The sequence below is a fragment of the Protopterus annectens genome, chromosome 10.part0 (assembly GCF_019279795.1).
Source record: "Protopterus annectens isolate FY-2018-M chromosome 10.part0, PAN1.0, whole genome shotgun sequence".
Lineage (NCBI taxonomy): Eukaryota > Metazoa > Chordata > Ceratodontiformes > Protopteridae > Protopterus > Protopterus annectens.
This window is the reverse complement of record NC_056744.1, coordinates 844,276,180-844,299,447: the sequence shown is the minus strand read 5'-3', so window position 1 is coordinate 844,299,447 and position 23,268 is coordinate 844,276,180.

Genomic DNA, 23,268 nt, shown 5'->3' with positions numbered 1-23,268 from the left:
CCCCAGGGATCATGTCAATCACATGCACACACGCACACATGCACACACATGTGCACACATGTGCGCACACGCACACACACACACACACACACACACACACACACACACACACACACACACACACACACACACACACACCCGGCAATTATAGGTTCATAGGTTGATAGGTATGTACAAGGCTAATGGCCTTGGGGCCTTTACAAGCCTAGCCCACAGGATTACTATGGCATCGTGACACCCGACCTTAGTTCCCCGTGCCTCTGATGAGTAAAGCCACTGGAGTGATCCCTGGGGTTAATTTTCTATTTCCCATCCACTCATCAAATATTTCTCTTGAAGAGGGCCAGTAAGGTGCTCTGTTTGACATGTATGGGAAGTCTACTCCATAGCATGGGCAGTCTCTGGGTTATGAACCTGTCCCTCCAGCATGTTCTGTTGATTGTGGTAATGAGGTTGAGGTCTCTGGAGCGTGTGGTGTGGAGGGATTTGGATTTCTTTAGATGTAGCATTTCAAACAGAGCTGGGGCAGCCATGGCTTTGTATGTCAAGCAGAGATCGCCTCTAAGTACTATGAGACAGAGAATAGTTGGAGTTTTTTTGTCTGTCCATATAGAACAAATGTTTAAGGCCTAGGGTCCTCTTTGTGAGGTACTTTTGCGGCCTCTCCAGTTGTTGCAGGTGTTTAGTGAGGTACATGCCAAATGGAGCATTGTACTCAATGATTGGCCTAATGAGGGAAGAGTAGAGGTAAATAATGACCTCGTTCTTCCTGGATGCAAAACCCTTTGTAATGAGATGTGCCACATAGAAAGACTTTCTGACCACAGTGGCAATGTGGTGGTCAAAAGAGAGGTTGCCGTCAATCTGTGTTCCCAGATCTTTTATAATGCCTTCTGTGTTCAGTGGACTACCAACGATGTGGTAATTCAGGGGAAATGGGTTTTTCCCAAAGGGGATGATGACACATTTTTTGGCATTGAGCTTAAGGCCATGGTTCTGACACCAGTCGTTGGTGTTAGTGAGGCCTTTCTGTAGGATGTCACCATCACGCGGGGAGTTAATAATAGCTCCCAACTTGCAATTGTCTGCGAACTTTGTCAGCCAGAGTCCCTTCATGTTGGGCTGGACCTCAGCGAAGTAGATACCAAACAGGAGAGGACCCAGGACCAAAACCTGTGGGACTCCACTCATGACTGGTCGGCAGTCTGTCTTGGAGTCAGCTACTTCCAAACTGTGGGTTCTACCTGTGAGCCAATTTGCAACCCACTTAGTGATATAGGGGTTGATGCCTAGCTTAGTGAATTTTTCTATGATTCCTGAGTGGGAAATGGTATCAAATTCCTTGGCCAGATCAAGGTAGGCTGTATGAACCACCTTCCCTTCATCCACAACTCTGGTTACTGACTCAAAGAAGTTGACCAAGTTGAGCAGGCATGATCTGCCCTTCACAAAACCAAACTGTGTGGGATCTAGAGTTTGGAGATTCCCTATATCCTTGTTTATTATGTCCATGATGATGCATTCCATAGCTTTGCATATCAGACTTCTCAGTCTAATGGGGCGATAGTTCTCAGGGTCTGTAGTCACTCTTTCTTTGTGGAGAGGGATGACTGTAGCAGTGCACCATTCGGTAGGGACGAAGCATGAGGTGAGGCTGTAATTGAACAGGGCACACAGGTGAGGTTCCAGTTCACTCTGTAGTTCATGTAGAACACAGCCAGGGATATTGTCAGGTCCCATAGAAGCTGTATTCTTGACATTGAACAGTGCTGTTTTTAACCTTTTTAACCTGTGCAGCAGTATTACTTCGTGTCTGGCAATCTACTGGTATTGTGACTGGTCCCTTGGGGGGAGGGGTAAAGCTGGCACTGAATCTGTCGGCCAGTATATTGGCAACATCTGTTGGTTCGGTATAGCAGGTACCATTCTGCAGTAGCTCAGAGCAAATCTGGGTATTGCCATGGAGAGTCTTTACATAACTATAGAAGGCCTTGTGGTTGTCTTTACTATCTGCTGCAATTCTGTTTTCATAGCTAGCTTTAGAGGATTTGATGAGGGATCTCAACATTTTGTTGAGGCTGATAAGGGAGTTTTTTCATTTTTGGGAATTCACCTTATTCCGCATCAGTTTCCTCCTTCTGTTGTAGAGTCTGTTTAGGGCAGGGGACCACCAGATTGGCGTCCTGTTTTTGGAGAAGAGCATCTTGGTTCTGTTGGGTGTGGTGAGATCCATGCATTTATGTATGTGTTTATACAATGCATTGGTGTATGATTCGGCAGTCATGCAACTGATCTCCATTTGCAAGGGTGCTGTGATGTTAGCCACCTCTGTTTTTAGGAGCCCAAAATTAGCTTTGGAGAAGTTTTTCATGGTGGTTACCTTTGCAGGGAGGGGTGGTGGGAGGGATGTGGATTTCCAAGGTGATTAGTTTGTGGTCGGATCTAACAAGGGAGGAATTGACTATTGGTGTAGAGCAACGGTTGCCCATGTTAGTATTGACCAGGTCAAGGATTTTGCTACCTCTAGTGGGGGTAAGAACGTGCTGGTCCAGGGCATTTGTATTACTGAATTCCAGGAAACGTTGGGCAAGTGTATTGGTACAAGAGTAGTTTTCCCAGTTAATGGAGGGATAGTTGAAGTCACCCAGTATGAGAGTGTTAGGTTGGACCCTAATATTCTCCAGGGTGCTTACGAACGTGGAGTGTGAGTCTTGGGATGTGGTTGGGGACCTATAGCAGGCTACGACCTGAATTGCTGTTTTACTCAATGTTAACTGCACCTGAAGTATCTCAGATGTGTTATGTTGGGCTACTAGTCGGGAGGTGTGCACATCCTTTATGAATATGGAAACACCACCGCCTTTGGAGCTTCAGTCCAAATTCTGGGGCCAAAAGGTGTGGAATGAGTTATAGCCTGGTAGTGCAGGCATGTTTTCTGCTGCCTTGAACCAGGTCTCTGTTACTGCACAAATGTTGATGTTCTCCATTTTAAGGAGTGCTTCGAGTGAGTGCATTTTGAGATTTAGGCTTATAGCAGTGAGCAGCATGACCCTCAGATTGCATTTGTTTGTAGCTGTTATGGTAGTAATTTGGTCTTTGGCACACCACCTAAAAAAGGCACTATAGGGGTGGCAAAAGCCTTGGCCAGTATCCGGAAGCCCAGGGGTGACAGATGCATGCCATCTCTGGCAAAGCATCGAGGTCTGTCAATCATGTCATCCCAGGCAGACAGATACTAGATCCCCTTAGAATGACACCAGAAACTTAGCCAATTGTTGAAATCAATCATTTTCTGCTTGTACTGTGGTATCATTCTGGGTGATAGTAGATTGCTGCTCAGTGCTAGGGTCATACCCGCCTGGGCTACATAATCCCAGAGCTCCTCCATGTCTCTTTTCATGTAGTCCAGGGAGGTATGTCTCAAGTCATTAACACCCACATGCACAATGACAGAGTCATATTTGTACCTGTTGTTGAGGGACCTGAGTGAGTGCATTATGTGGTGGATCCTGGCACCTGACAGGCAGCTAACTGTTACTTTCTCCTTATTCAGCCTAGTGAGTGGGACATCAGTGTGCCTCACTATCAAGTCACCTATGACTAGTGTGTTGGGCATTCTGTTTTGCCTTGGTTGAGTGGCACACTGTTTAGGACAGTTATGTGACTTGTGATTAGTGTTGTGTTGTGGTGGTTGAGTGCGTTTCTGTCTTGGAGGTCTCTGCTTTTTGGGTAGATTTTTATTGAGAGCCTCCATGAAGGTGGGTGTGCAGTTCATGTTTTTATGTGAAGGCAGTGCTGGTGTGTGTTCTGGAGGGCTATGTGTTCCATGTAGTGTAGTGCAAGTGTTGACCTTCCCCTCTTGACCAGCTATTCTGGTCTTGGCTGGAGAATGCGTGGCTTACAGTTTGCATATATAAGTGCATCTCTTGTGAGTCTGAGTGTTGGGAGGAAAGAGGAGAGGGTTGTCAGTGTACATGAGTCAGTTGCTACATTGCCTCAGGATGCCCATGTTCACTGGGTTAATAGGAGAATTCACAGGGAACTGACCTTTAGACATGCCTGGAGATGTGGGCATTAACAATAAGTACTGGAGCTGTTTCCTTGTAGAACGTTTAGTGCTAGTAGCACTTTTCTGTGTTGCAATAATTGTTACAAGACATCTGGTAAAGTGCTACAGCTACTTTCTTGATTGAGCATACTTTGGATGTCTCAGTATGATCAAATAAATGAAAAAAATGTACAGTGTAAGACAAAGCAAGCTCCATGCCTCAAAACTCTCCCTACTTTTTCTCTGTCCATCGAAAATGCTTGATTTTCTGGTAAATCATAGACAATTATTGTCAAACATTATAGTTTTATGTCTGTTATTATTGTGAAAATGCAGCTGCTGTATTTAAAGCGTGACCCTGATTTTAGGTTTCCACCCAAAGCACTGACATCATCCAAAATTTTTGAGCAAGGAAGCTGAGATACAAGTGCTCAGTTTCTGACTTGTTCACTCTCTTTGTCTCTCTTTCTCTGTCTCCGTCGCTCTTCTATCTCTCTTTCTCTCTCATTCTGTATCTTTTAGGAATACACATACACAGTACTTTTTTTCTTGTTTACTTTTTTATGCTTGCTAAGCAGCAAAGCCACATTTAGTGAGTGTAAAAATGACAGTTGTTTGATTTGTCTTTTAGCCTGTGCTTCATGGAAGCTTAATAAGATGCCTTAAAGTGTCAGCCATATTTTAGCAGGTGATAGCTGTAGATTACCACATTCCAATAGAGTAACAATGTACATTTAGCCCATTCTGTAAAGCTGACTAGCAACTCATTTCCTCAAATCTGTATACTGTATTTCAGTCTTCTTTCTTTTTTGCTCCTATGTCCTTCTCTTCAATGTTTCAAAACACAAAAAAAGTAATAACTGCCTTCTGTCAGTATCATCATTAAAACAAGGCAATGTAGGTGACCAAAAAGGCCCCCTACTTCAGAGATCTCAGATATTACAACAAATTCTTGTAGATTGCAAATCATCAAAATAATGACTCAGATTGGTCTCCAATTTAGATAGGACGTGGCAACTTAACCACAGTACCTGTGAACAGTCACATTCACACAACATTTAGTGCCCCTCTTAGTCAAATTGCTATTGTGCAAGATCAACACTTATTGACCTTAGCTGTCAGTGGTTTCCTGAGTGTATTTTTTTTTATTCGAATTGTAAATAATAAAATATTTATGATGATGAACCTGACCCATTACCGAATGAATAAAAAGAATAAGAATTAATACTGATCCGCGGTGGTGCAGTGGTATTGTTGCTGCCTCACAGCAAGAGGTTCTCCTGTTTGATTCTCGGCTGGAGTGCGGGGAGTGCCTTCTGTGTGGAGTCTGCATGTCCTCCCTGCGGTTGGGTAGGCATTCAAAAGACATGAGTAAATGGGCATGCCTTCATTGAAGGTTGAATGTTGAGCTGGCACCTTGGCGTTTGTCAAAATCTACTGCCAATCATTAGCGGACCAGCGTTCTGCTGTGGTGACCCCTAACCGGGAAAAGCTGGAAGACAACAACAGCTGATGCTAATGTTCTTGCATAATCCTCAGCATTCAAGCAGAAAAAAATTGTAGATTCCCTGCACAGATTATTATTCTATTTCGTGTCATTTCATGTAACAGCAATTCCCTACTTCATTTGCTGCACTGATTTGTTCTTTTGCATTTTGGCTGCTCTTTTTTGTCTTTCCTAGAGGGTCATTTAACCAAGAGACTGATAATATCATACCAAGGAGGACATTACTTATTAATAACACTGGTATGTAATGGACACGTTTTAGTTAAGACACTCTTTGTGTCAGTATGCACACTCTTATATGCAGAGATGTTTGAGAGACCTAGGCTATAATATGGATTTTTTTTTCTTTTTTGTACGGAAAATCTTATAATTTAACCATATTAAGCAGATCACAGCAGACGCTTCTGATCTAACTGAATTTTGGGGAATTTAGGACTGCAAGCTTTTGAGTCCAACATTAGGAAAAGGAGAAAAGTCATTTTCCACAGATAGGTTTATGGTGGCACAAATGCAGGAAGAGGCATAGATTGTCAAGTCTAAAATCAGATGGTCATAGGCTTTAACTTTGGACTCCAGTTCTTGTTTTGTATTTCTTTCATTTGCAGATTCACTGCTTTCATTTACTAATGCATCATTTTATCCATCTGTGTTCTTGTGATTCTTCACAATCATCCACAGTGAAGCTTCAGACATTAGGAATGCCTTAGATCAGGAACATCTTGCTGTAGTACCTTCAGAATATTGCTTTTCTCTTTGATAACTCACTTATTGACAATTTTTTCCAGTTGACAGTGCAGCAGTAAATGCTTATTGTGAACCTTAGTCAACTTTTCATGCTGTGATTTTGACTGCAGTAAACTTCCTGCCCACTTGGTATCAAACTAGCTTGGGATAGATTTTTTTTGCATACCATCTAAAATTGTAATGTTCTCAGAGAAAGTGTAGATCAGTGTAGGTCATTCTTAAAGCTTCTCAACTGGGTTTCAGCTTGACTTGTTTTGGCTTATTACAAAATCTTAGAATCTTCTTGATTTACCTTAGAGAGGATCACCTACAAGTTCTCTTTGTATCACACCTGCAGTTTAATTTTTCACTGTCTGACTTTTTTGTAGGTCTTGCAAAGAATATGTTGTTTTTGACTTTGTTGAAATAAATGTAGGCTTCAATTTCTTGCCGGTCTGCTTCATATTTTCCAGCTTTAAATTCTGCTTTGCATTTTCATTTTCCACCTTAATATTTAGTTTAGCACTTTTTTCACTGAGAAGTAAAACATATGCATCTATACATTCTATTTCTTATACAGAAGGACAGATTCCATGGTATTAGTATGCTCTTTACAATAGTCATTTTTCTTCGCAAACAATCTTCACTTCTGAAGCATAAATGAGGTTTGGAACAAACTAATTTGTCCAGGACCATCTTAGGAGGGTAGAATAAGTGTGCTGGGGGTGAGGGAGAGTGAGACGAGTATGGAAGGGTATAAGGCTTAAGTATAGTGTCAAGAGTTAGGTTAGTTAGGCTTTGGATGGTAATGGTTAATTGTGGTGGAGTAGATGAGTTGAGGGAGATTTGGGGAGGGGACTAGGTTTTATATTAGTGCAGTGAAGGAAGTAGTGTTACATTTGGCATGAGTTTGCAACAGCAAGGATCACGTCCATGATGACCTGTAGGTTCAGGGGTGCAGGTAGGCCTTGAACTACTTTTACTGAGATTTATTAATTGGTTTTGGTGGGCAGGCTATAGCTAATTGGTTGTGGCTTTCGTTTGTAGTAGTTGGTTTTGGTGATTTCTTGAGGTTTATTAGTTAGGATTTATGTAGGGTGAGTGGGGCAGCTCAGATGTTGGGTGGTTGTGGCTTGGTGAGCAAGTCTGATAGCAGTTGTAGGGGTTGGCGGTAAGCCAGTTTCATTCCTTGGTTGGCATTTTGGTAGGAATAGCAGCTTCTTGAGCTGTTCGTGGGCTGAGAAATGGTGGTGTGCGGTTGCTTGTATTCCATGGTGCTGGTCGGCTAGTTTAATTCATTGGTGGTCAGTTTGGTAAGAATAGTGGCTTCTCAAGCTGTCTATGGGCTAAGAAGTAGTGATCAGTGGTTGCTTGTTATTCCATGGTACTGGGTTGTTGTCTTGAGCCCCCCCCCCCCTCAGTCACTGAATACGCATCTCCTTTTGGTGTGGTTCTGGGCTTCTTGTGGGTCAGTGGTTCAGGGTTTTTTTTTTTTTTTTTTTGCTTTTCATTGGTAAATATATGGCTTCTCTCCTTTCCTTAATTGGGTGAGGGATGGATGGTAGCTTGTCCTATCTCTAAGTAGTCATGTTGATGTCAGTTGTTAATGTGCCAGCAGTGGGGTGAAAGGAGGTATAATCATAGCACTTGATGGCTTATATTGCTTGCAGTTTGTTGGTGGGGTGGTGTGGGTGGGATTGTTAGTGTGGTTCTGGGCTGCAAATGGGCCGGGAGACTCTTGCTGTTATGATTTTCTGTGGCACATGCACAGTGCGGTTTAAATCTATTGACTGTTATCTGGAGGGAGCATGAGGTCATTCATTTTTTTTGTTGGTGGTGGGATTTTTTTTGTTTCCAACAAATCCCTTTTCCACAGCAGCTGTTTATGTGCAATGTTAGGTTAATTAACAATGGAAAGTGCTTATTTTCAGTAGATAGTAGCACTCTTAGGCAGCTTTTGCAAGCAAGTTAATTTAAAGAAACATTAGCACCATTTTCACACAGTGGTTATTTCTCCTACAAAAACAAATATACACTATACATGCATTTATATAAATGACCTGGCATACACGATAAGAATGGGTGGTTACAAGTGTGTTTTTTTCCCCTTATAAGGGGGGGTGGGCATTGGTAAGGTGATTAACAGTAAAGTTAAGTTGCTGATTGGTTTTGAGTCTGTCCCCACCTTATATTCTCAAGACAGATATGTTATTTCTTTATTCACTATCTCAGTGAGTTTTTTTCTTTGTTGCAGATGGCAGCGGTGGGAGGCCATTGTGGCTCAGGCTGAAGAGTTGTTCCAAGTAGTGCCCAAACTTGATTTCAGGACAGTGGCCCAAGAAGGGGAAGCCAGTCAAAAGAAATGACATCCAGCATTGAGGACCAGATTGGTGACTCATGAGAAGAGACAACAATTATCAAGAGAGGCAGTTGCAGTTGATTTGTCAGTGGATGGAGTGACTCTAGATGGTGCATCAGGTAATCATGTGGTATTCAGTTCAGGAAGGACAGGTTTAAGGTGTGTTGGGGATGGCGGTCAGACATTGGCCTGTGTCCTGGGTTACAGAATATGAGGAGGGCTATGGGGGCTGCTCAGGGGTGTTAGGAGGGGAGTGGGGATGAACTGGGTAGGGTGGACAGTGTTGGGTCGGTAGGCACTTTGGGTTTGCTTTCCGAAGTGGGTTCTGATGTTGGCATATGGCCTGGTGATTGATTAGCTATGCAGTCATTAAGTCAAGGAGCGCGGGCATTTTTTTCTGACCACTCACATTCCAGCTGCAGTTAAAAAGAAGATCTGGAAAGAGGAGTATGTCAATGTTTTTGAATTAATAGATGCAGATGGATTACAGTGGCTGGTGGAATCCAAGTTAGCAAACTGTAAAGATTTGTTGGCTACCTTAGTGGTATTAGGGAGAAGGAGGGTAGGTAGGCTTCGACCTAGGACATGGGATAACTGGATAGTAGGATTCATTTATTATATGGCAGTTTTGTTGGAGAAGGACACCTCTTTGGTGTTACCTTTATTGGGTTATTTTTATTACAATATGGGGGGGCTCAGCATTTGAGTCCTGGGAATGCCTGGTTATGGTATGACCAGAGGTTCCTGAAGCAGAAAGCAGTGTATTACTCTCTTCGCTGGGAGGTTTGCTATCAAGATATCTGATTGGCTACTTGTTGTTCTTCTTTCGACTTTTCCCAGTTAGGGGTTGCCACAGCAGAACTCCGGTCCACTAATGATTGGCAGTAGATTTTTATGGTGCCAAAGTGCCAGCTCGATGTCCAACCTTCAATGAAGGCATGTCCATTCACGCATGTCTTTTGAATGCCACTCGACCACGGGGAGGACATGCAGACTCCACACAGAAGGCGCTCCAGCCAAGAATCAAATGGGAGAACCTCTTGCTGTGAGGCGAAAATGCTACCGCTGCACCACTGCTATGATGGATATTTCTGGTGGGATGGTTAGAGGGGTAAAGATAGGGGGAGAAGGTGGAGGATTTTGTTGGGCTTTTTAATGCTGGAAGTTGTTCGTGGGTAGGATGTAAGTTTTTGCAAATGTGGGAGGAATCATCCAGCCATTCAAAGTGAGTGGCAAGAGGTTAACCCAGTGATGTCCAGCTCTTTTTCAGCTGAAGGGCGCTTCCCCCCTTACCAAGGGTTTCAGAACTTTAGGGGTAGGGGAAACGTTTGAGGGTTATGGGGTAGGATGTCCTTCAGGGAGGCTAGAGGAAGCACTGGTGTTGCATTCCCCCATTAAAGGTGAGGTCTTGCATAGGATGCTCCAGGGATTTCTTGATGTTTCTCTTAAAGAAGAAATAATTGAAGGTTTTTCTCATGGGTTTTCTAGTAAATCGAGGGTGAGTAGGGATAGGGTGGTTTTTAGGAATCTGCAATCTGTAAGGGGTAAGGAGGACATTTTGCTGTGCTTAGTACAGATGGAGTGGCAGGTGGGTGGGGTGCTGGGGCCCTTTGACAGCCCTCCTTTTCAGAGTTTTAAAGTTTCTCTATTGGGTTTGGTTCCAAAGAAAGTGGATGGTGAATTTAGGTTGATTCACCATTTATCGTATCTGGCAGGGAGTTCAGTGAATGACTTTATTTTAGTTGAGGATGCTAGAGTCAGTTATGCATCTTTGGATGATGCTGTAAAGGTTATCCAGGGGTTTAAGGATCCGTGGTTAGTGAAGGTGGATCTGCTTTTTGCTGGTTGCCAGTATGAGAGGAAGAATGGCCGTTACTGGGCATGGTAGTAGGGGGGAAATTTTATTTTGATAAGGCTATGCCAATGGGCTGCTCCATAGCCTGTGCTACTTTTGAGAAATTTAGTACGGTTCTTCATTGGGTGTGGCAGCAGTGGGTGGGTATGCAGAGGGCTGTACATTACTTACATGATGTTTTGTTAGTGGGTGAGGGATTTGAGGGAGCACATGATGGATTGCAGGAATTCCTGGGAATATGTGATACGTTAGGGGCCCCATTGGCCCAGCACAAGTTGGAAGGGGCAGCTAAAGCTTTGGATTTTTGGGGTTTATGAGTGGATGCAGTTCATGGATTATTTTGCTTGCCTATGGATAAGATAGACAGATTGAAGGAGAAGATTGGGGCAATGGTGTGTAAGACCAAAGTAAACATTTGAATGGTCATGGAGCTCTTGGGGCTTTTGAATTTTGCATGTCTCGCTGTTCATTTGGGACATACTTTTCGCAGGTCAGTGGGCTTTTTATTGAAAGTAGGGATGAGTAAACACTATTGGGTTAGGATTAGCAAGTTGGTACAGGCTGACCTGGTTCTTTGGTTATCTTTTTTGAAGCAGTTTAATGGGGTTTCCTTTTGTCAGACAGATTGGGTTGGTCAAGTGTAACTGCAGTTGTTCATGGATGTGGCAGAGGGTATTGGAATGGGGGACATATTTTGCAGGTGAATGGTTTGTAGCACGATGGCCGTTAGATTGGAAGGATGAGTGGAAGAGGGATGTTGTGTTTTTGGAGTTAATGCCAATTTGGGTAACTTCAGTAGTTTGGAGGGAGAAATTGAAGGGAAAGAAGGTCATTTTCCATTCAGATAACATGACAGTGGTGAGGGTTTTGCAGAAGAAGACCACTAGATCTGAAATGCTGTTAGTTTTACCTAAATTAGTTTTGCAGAGTTTGATAATTAATTTTTCTCTCACAGGGGTGCATGTGGCTGGAGTGTGAAATGTGATAGCTGACAGTTTGTCTGGATTTCAGTTTTCCAGATTTTGACAATTGGTTCTGGGAGTGGAGGAGGTGCAGGGTGTTCTGCCAGAGGAGGTGTGGCATCTTGGGTTGACATAACCAGAAGATTGGTGCAGCATTCATGGGTGCTGTCCACCAGGAAGGTTTATGGTAGGGCTCTTTATGAGTCTTATAAATTTGTATTGCAATTACCAGAGGAAGAAGGGGTTTGATCGGAGGAGCTGCTGCTTCATTATTTGTTTCGAGTTTGGGGGCAACGTAAGGCAGTGCAGACAGTTAAGGCTGACTTGGCAGCAATTAGTATATTTGCACAGGTGGCTGGGTTGCATGACTTCACAAAGTCTTGGTCGGTGGTGCCTATGTTGAGAGGATGGGGTAGAGTGGTTGGAGCGAATATAGATATGTGTTGTCCTTTGACGAGACAGATTTTGAAAGTTTTGGTGAAGGGTTTGGCATTAGTGGAGAGAGATTCAATTGATTACATTATGTGGGTTACTTTGAGTATGTGGATGTATTTTGGTATGTTTCAGGTGTCAGAGTTGTTGGAGCCATTAGTTTGGAGGGATGTAATGATATATTCAGGGCCATTTCACATTGTGTTATGGAGGTCTAAAATAGATCAGTTGGGGAAAGGTGCATCGATAGTTTTGAAAAAAGATAGGAATGTAGGGCTTTGTCCAGAAGGTAGGGCCATATAGCTCATCCAGATGCAGGTTGAGGATCCTCATGATTTCGTTTTTCATTTGAGAGCTGAAGGGATGATAACAAGTAGTCGGTTTGTACAGGTAATAAGGAGGGCTTTTCGTTATATGGGTTTTCCAGCTGAAAGGATTGCAGCCCATATTTTCTGTATTGGGAGGACATCAGACTTGGCAAGGGAAGGCAGATCCACTGAGGTTATTAGAAGGGTGGGGAGGTGGCTTATATTAGATAATGGTTTTAATTGTATTAATTTTTTCAGGAAAACAGATTTTCATCTTGGAAAAAACTATTTTACACTTGTTGAAGGTTTACCAGTGGAAAAGTGAAGCAAACAAAGAAAAAACCTCTGGTATTCCACCACAGCAAAAATCCACCACGTTAAAGTCCTGTGTCAAACAGCAAGCAAATTTAATGGATAAAAGTAAAAACAGCATTAAAATTCCATAGTGATAAAATGATAAGCGCTTTCAGCTATTTAGCCTTCTTCAGATCATTCAGATTGCTGTGGTGGAATACCAGAGATTTTTCCTATATCTATTGGGAGGAGAAAAGGGCAGATGTTAGGATGGATGGAAATAATTTGCATTGTCTTGATTAGGGTGGTCAGTTGTTTGGCATGGGATTAGATGTCTTAGTTGGACTCAACTGATGCATGAAGTTAAAATGTTAAAGTGGTGATTAGGCTTTCTGTGAATACTGGTGATACACTTAGATAGTAATGACTTGGAAATAATTCCTAAGAAGCAATTGGTGGATAAGATAGGGGAGGATTTGTGCATGTTGCAAACTTTATGCCCAGGTATGTGTATAGTATGGTCAGAGATAGTGATGTGCTTGAGTTGGAGGAATGCTGTTAGTTTTCATGCCTTCAAACATACTCAGAGGGCTGTTAATCATAGGTTGACAGTACAGTTAGGAGCTTTGGGCATGTACATGATTGAACACCATGATTTTGATGACAGGGATTTGGTTTGGTTTAGAGTTGATGGTGTGCATTTGAGTGACATTGGCCTAGATTTATTTAATATCCATCTGAGATTATTTTTAGAAGGAATGTTGAAAGTGCTTGGGTAGAAGAGGGGGAACAGCTTGGGGTCAGGCTGGTTGGCAGAGAAGAGGGACAGGATTGTCCTCTTCTGATTCCTCGCTTGGTGATAATGTTGATGTTAATGAGTTATGGGATCAAGTGAGCTTCAGGACATTGCTTGATAAGAATAAGCAAATGGGTTAGGACTCAATTTATTCCAACAGGGTGAGTGGATAAACTGCTACAACATTTTAATGTTAGTATTAGAGATAGTGATGTCAGCACTAAAACAGAATGTACTGAAACTAAATGGATTTTAGAACTACTAAGTGGCAGAAGGATGGGTTTATATTACTATGTTCCTTTAAGACCACTGCTCAGATCATGTGACCTTAAGAGTAGACCTGAAACTGTGTGTATTTTATCAGCATTTTATACTTGTTTTATTAGATCTGAAGAAGCACCTGGATAGGTGTGAAAGTGCTTGTCTTTCTCGTGGATGTTTTTAGCATTTTTTATGCTATTTTGTTTAACATTTTTATGCTGTTTTATTAAACTTTGGTACTACTACATTATCAAATTCAGACGTATTGACTGGTTATTCTTCTATTTGGATCGTTTGGCTTGTGTTTAACCAGTCCTCATCTGCCTACATTGGTTTGCCTTTCTTGTTAGATTCTCAAGTGTTACGGGGTGGAGAACTGTGGAGAAGAGGAACAGGATTGTCTTCTTCTGTTCCCCCTCTTGATGATGGTGTTGATGTTATCGAGTTTTGGGGTCAAGTGATAGCAGGACACTGCTTGATAAGAATAAGCAAGTGGGTATGGATGCTGCTTATACGGACAGGGTGAGTGGGTATGCTGCCCTGGTGAACTCTAAGAAGAATGTCACGTTACATTTATTGGTTACTGTTTTTGAATAAAGTTATTGGTTTTGTTTGAATTTAATAAAGGTAGTCAAATGTCTATTGGTGTCAACTTGTTTTCTTAAAGAGGCCGGGACAAATGATTTTTAGCTTTTGTTCACTCACTGAAGTATCATTTTTAGAAATGTTTTCTGTTCTTGCTGCAAAAGGGCATGGAGATCATTTTTGATAGCTTGTTTTTTTTTGCACCTTTTTGTGTTTTAATTTAGATGGCTGCAGGTTCTTCTCAGATGATATTACATCAGTTACAGGTGGAGATTCTTCTAGCTGAGGCTTTGTGACTGTGCTGAGGTCATCATAAGCATGTCTGTGGTACTCCGAGTACATTATGTTTTACCAGGCTTGAAAGTGCCTTATACTTCCTGGACATGCAGTAATATGTGTACCTCAAGTGCCTTACTACGTTTACATAATGAACTGCAATATTCTTTTTGCTGCAATTTGAATTTTATGTTTAGTATTTTATAAGGGATAATTATGAATTATGAATGTTGTGTAAATAAATATAAAATAGTTCCTACTCCATTTTATTTATTTGATTGTTGTTCTAGGTTATAACTTTAACTGTGTACAATTTTAGTATAAAATTTCAAAGTGACCTTTTAAGTGGCTGTTCATCAAACTGCTGTATATGATTGTGCAATTCCATTTGTAAATGTGTTCTCAAAGTGATTTCCACAATTAGAATTCTGGATCTGAGCTGCACTAATTCAAAACCATAATTCCCATGACAGTGGTCCACAGATGCTTTTTTTTGATGGGGGAGGGTGAATTTCAACTCAAAGTATTATATTTTTGTAGACTTACAGACAGATGTTAAAAATATCATTATACAGTGATATGTCCATTTTAACAAACTGTTTTTCTGGGCTATAGCTGTTTAAAACTAGACCTTAATGATTCCTCCTGGTATTTCTCTAACATCATCCTAGGGATAGGTGCTTAATACTGATTATTTATATTTACTTTACTAATTGATAAAAGCATGCCTACGCTCACACGCTAGACAGCACAACTGCATTGAAATCTATCTTTTGTGTAGTGCAACTAATGAGATATCAAGTGTTGTTCATATAATAATTATTCATATTTTGGTAAACATCTCAATTTCCAAAGGACAGACCTTGTTTAAAGACATCTTAACTACTTATCATATGAGGAGCTGGAAGCACAACTACGAATTGTGAAAACTTTGTCAGATGATACGTGAATGACATTTGGGCTTGAAAAATGTGCAAAAGCAACATTTAAAAAGGGAAATCTATAGCACCAAGAAAATATCAACCTGGGAAAGAAATGTGATACAAAGAAACTTGAACAGAAGAGAATGTATACATACTTGGGAATGGATGAAGGGATGGCAATAAAACATGAACAAATTAAAATACTTCACAAGACTAATATTGAAAACTTAGCAAAACATACCTAAATGGGTGAACCAAAGCAGCACAAAGGTAACGTAGTAAAACAGCTTTAATAAATCATTAGTAAGTGCTTTCACAGTTATTTTCCAACTACCTTTTCAGAGAAACATCAATTAAATACATTCTAAATTTTATAACAGCACCAGTTACTAGCTAACCAGTCCCCCTCATTCATTATAGTTAGGCAATCAACTTATAAGAACATTTTAAAGTTACATACATACTTATAAAAAAATCAGCATTTCTACAAAACATATATAGTATCTAAGTAAAAACATCTATAAAAACATATAGGCAAAAACTTGTATTACATACAAGCACTCACAATACTAAAAAAGTTTAAAAAACATACATTTTTATACTACAAATATGTTTCATCTATGTAAATTCCTGGCTGTTAAAACAGGCTTCAAAGGGACTTTCTCATTTAAGCCTTTCCTAACATCTGCCCTTAACCTAATTATCCATCTAGCTTCAGACATCTCCATTAAATTAACTTGTCACCACAGCATTCATTCAATCTATTTCCATAACTAAAAATTGAAATCTATGTGTGTCACCATATTGCATAACATGTTTAGCAAGTGCATTATTAGATATTCTACTTTTAATGCTATGTAAATGCTCTATAATCCCATCCTTGAATTTTCTCTTCATTGTTCCCATATAATATGATGAGCATATGATATAATATACTAAATAGATGATATCAGTGGTATCACAATCTGCTCTAACCCTGAACGAGTACTCTTTTCTTGTATTGGGATGTAAGAATCTTCCTAAGGTATCAATATATGTGCAAAAATTAAATTTCTTACAATACTGAAAACTGCCTTGACATGTAGGAATAAAGCCCAAACTATAAATTAATTTGCTGTTCCTGTTCTAACTTACAGTTTTGGGGTGATTGACTGGCCTCAATAAGTACTGGATCAAACAGACATGAAAAGAAGAAAAATACTAACGTTTATCAAATGATCCATAAAAACCAGTGTATACTATGATTATATATTCATCACTCTGAAGGAGGTATGGGCCTCCTTGAAAGTGACAATGTGTATAGATCTGCAATTCTGGGACTGCATACATATTTGCTGAGCTCATCAGATCTAAACATAGTGAAAGTTTTAAACATGGGGAGAAGTCTAAGGTGACATCTTTGCTTAAGCAGAAGCATTATAGAATCAAGTGGGAATGGAAATCAGACCAGAAGTAGACAAAAATCAGGCCATTTCTGAATGTGTCAAAAAACAAAAGAATGAGTAAAAGGAAAAGGATCAGATGGGATGGAAAAACATTTGAAAGGACACAGATATTGTGTCAAGTATATAGATCTTCCAGAACAGCCTCATGTTGACCAACATTTGATGCAGGAATGGTTAGGAAGAGGGGAACTGAAAGCAAAAGATGAAATGCTAATAATGGGGCAGCATAGTGCACTACATGTACATTGGTTTACAAAGTCCACTGAAAATGTGGGAGAAACAGACAAATGCAGTTCTAAAAACAGAACTGGAAATAGTCACATATCTCATTGCTGGGTGTGATATACTCATAGCAGAGGACCAGTCTACTGAAAAGCAGAATGTGTGGCGTGTCTATTGCAATGGGGTGTGCATACATTAACCTATAGACATAGCTAAAAACATCTGTAACATGAGCCACAAAGCATTTTAGAGAATAATGAAGTTTAGATCACATGGTATCACCATCACCAAAAGTTCAAATATAGAGCTAAGAAAACCAGACTATAGTAGTCCATGTAAAGAAGACAAAGGTAGCACTGATCACTGAAATTGCTACACAAAGTGATTACAGTGTCTTATGTACAAAGAGAATAACATCATAAAATACCAGGATTTGCAGGCAGAAATGAAAGATATGTGGAAGAAGGATACCCAGATAGTTCAAGTAGCAGTAGAAACTACATGACTAATAATAAAAAGAATTTAGAATTATACTTAAATGTGATACCAATACATGCAACTCTGTATGAATTACAGAAGGAAGCAACTCTGGGCATATTGGGAGTGCTGAGAGGAGCATTCTTGGCTAACAACAAATAATGAAACAATACTGATGCCATAAATTCTATTTGTTCCCTTACATAGGGGTGGGATCCATTCCCATCATATTATTAGAAACCCAAAACACTTGGAGAAATTAAACAGACAGAATTGCTCAGTCTTATTTGAAATCTTTCAGCTCGATGAAAAAACAAATGCCACTAGTGGTAGGTGTGTTGCTTCAGTAAATATTTAGGTATAGTAAACAGTTTAAAAATGTTAAAAATGAATGTTTACTGTATGTATTGTAACTCATATAATCTAGTGCCAAGAATCAAATCAGCCATTCTAAGGCTTGAACTCATACTTAATAGTTTGCTATTTGCATATCTTTAGTAATTTTTGTGGTTCTAGAGGTACACAGAGTTGTTTGAACTGTAAAAATATAGTCTCATTTTGTCAAAAGGTTCAGGATGCAGCTGTTCAAAGTAGAGTGTAACATCAGAGAACCACAGGAGGCTATGGAGAACTTTGATATGAAGTTTCTAGGGTAAGCATTTAGTAATTTTTCTGTTATACTGCTGGGTAACATTGTGCAGTTTCTCCTGTAAACGTCGCCTCACAGTTTTACTCGCAAACCAGATTCTGAATCTAAGCTTGAAATTCAATTTAATTTCAATTTAACTGAAACTGAGCTCAGTGTCATTGTTTGAGATGGTGGTCAATAAATGATAAACTGACATTTTGAAAAAAAATATGTTAACTCTTGGCCAAGTTATAGGAATATACCAAAATGTTTATGGGAAAAGGTATATTGCCTATTTGAATTAACTATTTGTTTCATGGGGTTATAACATCTTAAGTGTTTAATTCTGGTTTACAATTTTCAGGGAAATCGATTTTGGGGATCTTGTGTCTATTGATACGCATTGTTCCAAATTTAATTTAAAAATATAAATTTGCATTTGCACTCACAGATTATATTTTATAACTGAGTTTCATAAAGTTAATGCTTAGATGGTAGTAGTCCATATGCAGTATATTGAACAAAATGACCTCAGAATGTTATATTTTTTCAGAATTATAGGCATTTCTTTAAAATAAAGTATTACAAAAAAAAACATTAATGTTTTACCAGCTTTCTAGTGGCATTCTTGAGATTGCAGTTTGCCTTGTAACAGTTTCCTCAGTTCCCGCCTAGATTTAAAGGTATTTTCTGCTTTTTTACTCAAGTTAAGCAGAAGATGATTGCAGGGTCTTTTTCCATTGCAGGTCAGTGTTAGCAGTAAGTGAAAGATAACTGCCTTGGAGATTTTGAGATCTGTGAAGGTGAAGAGATCTGTAATGGAATATGAGGTTTATGTGGCCTGAACTAACCCCTCATGCTAAAGGACAAATATGATGCACAGATGATTAGCAGTTTGATTAGTCAATGGCCCTTACAAGATATAATTAATGCTGTTATTTATATAGGCATTGAGCGTGTCATCAATATATTTATTCACACCCTATGCATATCATGAACAGCCTAATAAATAAGATACTCATCCAACTACAACTAAAGATAAAATAAAAAAAAGCATAAAGTGCATACAGAGCATGCACTAAAACACTAGTCCCCAAAACAATTGCCTTCACCGAAATCTGACCTTGGTTAACAAAAAAAAAAAAAAAAAAAAGAAACAATAGTTGAAAAGCTACTTTGCAGGTAAAATGGATCTGATCCTGCATAACTAAACTGAGTATACAACATAGCTGCTCTATAAAATTACCATATTGTAAAATAAATGTATATATTACTGAAATAACACCAAACATTTACCTGGCATTTTAAAGCTATATTAAAAGATCTTCTCAGAATAAGCATTGGAAATCACCCCATTTACAACAATGTACAGAAGTTCTGTACAGCTGTATCCAATACTCACTGCACAAACCAAAAAGAAAAGATGAACTGAAGACCACAGACAAAGAATCCATTTAAAACACCAATTTATTGCACCTCTAGCACTTTGGCAACCACTTTCAAGGAGTATAAAACATCACATAACTTACACAGTTTATATACCCTAATACAGCTAACAATTAAACAAGCAGCCTAAATCAATTAATCAATAAACATTCAAAATACTTAATACTACTATCTCATCAGATAAGAAGCCTCCAGTTACATTCCACATTCAGACCCTGAGGAAATAAAGTGTCATATTTCAAAATAAAATATAACAGCTTCCTTTTTATACAAATCATCAGAAAATACACCCTTCATAATATGTTCTAAGATAGTGGCTTGTAACCCATTTGGATTAGAATTGTGAACCAGCATAGAATGTTTAGCAACAGGGCAATCTTCTTTATTATTTATAATATTCCTGACATGCTCCTGCAGTCTAGTTTTAAACTTCCTTTTACTTTCTCCTATATATACAAGGTTACACGGACATTTCAAAGCATAAATAATACCTTCAGTATTACAGCTATATATATATTTTTAACCTCAAATACATGGCTATTTATATACTTAAAAGTTGGAACAATATAATGACATACATTGCAATGACCACAGGGTGAAGTTCCTAGTTTCTGCATGGTCCTATATTGCAATGTATCAGTGGGATATTTAAATTTATTATGTACCAAGATATCTTTTAAATTCCTACCTCTACGAAATGAGATGCCTAAAGACCTAGACAATAAGTTTTTTAGGTCCATTGATCTAAACAAAAAATTCCAGTAGTGTTTAACAATATCTGTTAAAACATCACTGAAAACACTATATGTAGAGACAACATAAACTAACCTTTTCTCTTGATTTCTAACATCTAACTTATACCCCTTACTTCCATACTTATAAGTACCAACTTTATGTTGTTCATTAATAACATTATCTATAGCTGTTTGAATACTAGCTTCACTATAGCCCCTCAATCTAAACATCTCACTAGTCACACTCATTTTTTTAAAGAAGTCCATGTCAGTATTACATAGCCTTCTAAGTCTCATACATTCCCCATAGGCAAGGAGACCAAAGTATGAACTGGATGACAGCTCGTCCCCATCAAATAATGATTACTATCAGCGAATTTTGTATGCACAGACGTACGTAAGATATTGCTGTCCTCCAAAATCAGATGTATGTCTAAAAAAGTTATATATTTACCCACCTGTATGCTGGCAAAGGAAAGTCCAAATCTATTATGTTGCATAACTTCTATAAACTGACTAACATAAGATATCCCACCTTTACAAATAAAAACAAGATCATCTATAAAATGAAAATAACTAACTACATAATTTTTAAAAAAATCTATATGATATAACCATTCTAACTCATACAATCCCATCATCAGGTTGGCATACATGGGGGTAAAAGATGCCCCCATGGCAGTGCCCTTGATTTGTCTGTATAATTGTTCATTAAACATAAAAAAATTATTATTCAAACAAAATTCCAATATTTCAATAATACAATACGTTACTGGACTGTCACCCAAAAAATATTTTACTGCTTCTAGTCCAAACTGACACTGTATGTTACTATACAAACTAACAACATCAACACTTATAAAAAACATATCTGCACTCCATTGTATTTTAGATATTTTTTCCAAAAAATCAAAACTATCCCTAATATAACTAGGTAACTTTATTACATAAGGGAATAAATATTCATGCAAAAATTTCCCAATATTAGATAAAAAATATTTTTGAGCAGATACAATAGGCCTACCAGGTGGATCAACCCCACTTTTATGAATTTTTGGAAGACAGTAAAATAAAGGCAAATCACTGTCATCAGTATTAAACTTTTTATTTTTGTCATTTTGTGAAAATTATTTTAACCTCACTCCCTTAGATATAAGGGTGTCAAAGTCATTCATAGCCTTAATATATTCATTTGTATTACTCTTAACATAGGTATTAGTATCATCTAAATGTGTCATACACATTTTATAATATTGAGAAACATTCATCACCACTATCTTACCACCTTTATCAGATGGTTTAATAATAAGATGTTCATTATTCGCTAATGCCTGCAGTTCCTTCACCTTTATCAGATGGTTTAATAATAAGATGTTCATTATTAGCTAATGCCTGTAGTTCCTTCACCTTTATCAGATGGTTTAATAATAAGATGTTCATTATTCGCTAATGCCTGTAGTTCCTTCACCTTTATCAGATGGTTTAATAATAAGATGTTCATTATTAGCTAATGCCTGTAGTTCCTTCACCTTTATCAGATGGTTTAATAATAAGATGTTCATTATTCGCTAATGCCTGTAGTTCCTTCACCTTTATCAGATGGTTTAATAATAAGATGTTCATCATTCGCTAATGCCTGTAGTTCCTTCCATTCCTTCTTATTCAAGTTATATACCAACTTATGCTTATACTGCATAAAATCACAAAAAGCATTTTCTACAGCAAAATTCAACATTTGAGAAAAACATTTTATATGTTCATGTTGGTATGGAGGAATAAAATCACTTTTGCTCATTATTTTATCAGTTTTTTAACAAACTATAAGCATTATAGTCACTTGCATAGTCTAATGGAATATGAGGTTTATGTGGTCTGCACTAACTCCTCATGCTAAAGGACAAATATGATGCACAGATGATTAGCAGTTTGATTAGTCAATGGCCCTTACAAGATATAATTAATGCTGTTATTTATATAGGCATTGGGCGTGTCATCAACATATTTATTCACACCCTATGCATATCATGAACAGCCTAATAAATAAGATACTCATCCAACTACAACTAAAGATAAAATAAAAAAAAGCATAAAGTGCATACACAGCATGCAGTAAAACACTAGTCCCCAAAACAATTGTCTTCACCGAAATCTGACCTTGGTTAAAAAAAAAAAAAAAAGAAACAATAGTTGAAAAGCTACATTGCTGGTAAAATGGATCTGATCCTGCATAACTAAACTGAGTAAACAACATAGCTGATCTATAAAAGTACCATATTGTAAAATAAATGTATATATTACTGAAATAACACCAAACATTTACCTGGCATTTTAAAGCTATATTAATAGATCTTCTCAGAACAAGAATTGGAAATCACCGCATTTACAACAATGTACAGAAGTTCTGTACAGCTGTATGCAATACTCAGCTTGCACATGTACCCCAATTACTGTGTTCTATTGGCATGAATAAGAAGCAGTATTTCAAACTACATAGCAAAAATATATGAAATATCTTGTCACAATTTCCAGACTTGTAACTTTACAACAAATTACTGAATGCATATATTAGTCTTATAGTCCAAGATGTTTAATCTATCAGCGCTTATAACCCCACATATTACATATATCCCCATATATTACATATACATGCCTGTACGCATCTTTGTAGTGAATGATTTGTTGGCACAAATGATCAAGATATCAGAACCTTGAATTACTCCTGCTGTTTAGTATGCTGTCAAGATATTATTTATCTCTTTTTGCATTTTTATAGGAATTAAACTTTTTGATTCTAATCTTATCAGTGTTCTGAAGTAGAGTTGTGAAACCATAATAATATTATTAGGAAGTCTTACCTACATTACCCAGTAGACAGCTCGGTAAGTTAAACTGCTTTCACCTTATTGTCTTGTAGCTGTGTGTGTGTGTGTGAGTGTGTGTGTGTGTGTGTGTGTGTGTGTGTGTGTGTGTGTGTGTGTGTGTATATA